The 2,065-nt window shown below is 33.5% G+C and overlaps 1 pseudogene; it reads right to left on the bottom strand.

Annotated features, from left to right (window-relative positions):
* Positions 1–718: 718 nt before the first annotated feature.
* Positions 719–2,065, bottom strand: part of LOC148938369 (uncharacterized) — a 21,864-nt pseudogene continuing 20,517 nt past the window's right edge.

Below are 2,065 nucleotides of genomic sequence, written 5' to 3'. Positions count from 1 at the left end.
CTCCAGCTATTTCAAAGAAGAGAAGGGACAATGAAGAGAGATTGGAGGCATCAACAACTCAAGAGTCTATTGCTACCTATTTAAAGGAGAAGCTTGCAAGGAAGAGCACAAGGCCAGATATATTTGATAAAGATGAACTGTTTTTATTGTCACTCCAGCCCCATTTTGCTAGAGTTCCAAAAGAAAAAAAGCAAGATGCCAGATTCAAATATTACAAACAATATTAGAATTCACTGATGAATAATGAAATTGATTTTTAGCTGTTTATGATTGTTTTGCATTGTTTTTTATTTTTCTGACTTTTTAATAGAATCTATAGTTCATAACGGTTGCTTTAATCTTGAATGAATAGCTATTCCAGATGCAATGAAGGCAGCTTTGCTATTCCGTAATTTTTAATTCCTGTTTTTCAAAACTAAAAAAATAACCAGAAAAGGCTCTCTTAGCCATAAGACAAAGTCCCCTAAGGTCAACACTGGTTTGTACAGGCTTCTTTTATTTTCATAGTTGTGTCCTCAACTAGCATAAAGAAAAAAAAATATCAGTAGCATTGGCTCTAACTTGATACATACAGTTAAAGAAACTCTATTAAAAAAAATTAACAAACAAATTTCTGACAAACACTATGTAATTAATATTTAATCAAACACTATAAACCATCAGTGATTAGAAGGAGCCACGAAGTGCTTTCTCTTGCTGCTATGGGACTGAACCAGCATCAGAAGAAATATTCCATGAGTCTATTTCTCTGGTCCTGGTTATGTCTTGAAGAGTTGTTGCTTCCAACTCTTGTCATTTCAGAAAGTCCTCCTGACAAGTGTGGATCTCTATGACAATGGGATTCTTGGGTCTCTTGGGGAATTCCTCTTGATGAAACTATAAAATTATGAAGACACACTGCAGCTATTACAATTTGCTTAACCTTTTCAGGTTGACTAATAATTTCTATTCTAAAAATTCTAAAACGCTGAATAAGAATACCAAAAGTATTTTCAATCAGTATTCGGGCAGAGGATATTCTGTAATTGAATATTTTTTTACCTTCAGTCAATATATTTCCTGGAAATGGTCTTATTATATGTTCACTAAGGGGAAAAGCTTCATCTGCTACAAAAAAATAAGGGAAATCTGTCTTGTGTCCCAGGTAAAGGTACTGAAGATGGTAGGTGAATATTCCCATTTTGCAGACCTTTTCCAAAATCAGACCTTGAAAAAACTCCTCCATCACTTTCACTACCATAAGCACCAACATCCACAAAATTAAACTTGTAATTAGCATCACATGAAGCCAACAAAACTAAACTAAAATAACGTTTATAATTGTAATACTCTGAGCCCGAATTATTAGGACACTGAATCCTTACATGCTTACCATCTCAAGCTCCAATACAATGAGGGAAAGAGCCTTTTAATTTAAAAGAATGTGATATTTCAAGAAACTTCTCTGATTGAGGTTCTTGTAAATATAAAAGGTACAGAACTTCTATTAGTGCAGATAACGTATCTTTGATGATTCCAAAAGCGGTTGATATTCCAACTCGGAATTCATAGTGTAAGGTTGTCATTGACACTCCAGTTGCTAAATGGCGCAATGTCAAGGCCAATTTTAGCTCTGGGGTAATTGCTTTTCTAAAGTTGGAATCTTGTTTTTTGATTAAATGTCCAACTAGATTTAGAAGCTCCAAAAACTCAGCTTTTGTGAATCTTATAAAATTGTAAAATTTTTCTTCACTGTCTGTTTTTAGTAAGTCCTTGAGAAGTGATACATGTCCCTTTGTAGCTCTCTCATTTTCTTTTCAGATTGGACGTACCCACATCCTTATTTTCCTGAAAGATGCAATTTCATTAAAAGATAAAATAGAATGATATATACAGGCTAGATATTTTTATATACAAAAACAGATTAAAACGCAATTGTTTTTTTTTTTTTTAATTGGAATATTTTCTTGGTGACTTTATTTTAAATTAGATTTAGCAGCTCTGGGAAAGGTCACCTCACAATACATTCTCACGTAAATTAGTTACCTTGGAATTCTCACCAACTGGTGGAGTCTCAGCTAATAGC

Source organism: Artemia sp. Qi Xiang Cuo, unplaced genomic scaffold, assembly GCF_049724085.1.
Source record: "Artemia sp. Qi Xiang Cuo unplaced genomic scaffold, ASM4972408v1 HiC_scaffold_2954, whole genome shotgun sequence".
NCBI lineage: Eukaryota > Metazoa > Arthropoda > Branchiopoda > Anostraca > Artemiidae > Artemia > Artemia sp. Qi Xiang Cuo.
The sequence above is the reverse complement of the archived record's forward strand: the minus strand, read 5'-3'. Positions and strand labels throughout refer to the sequence as shown.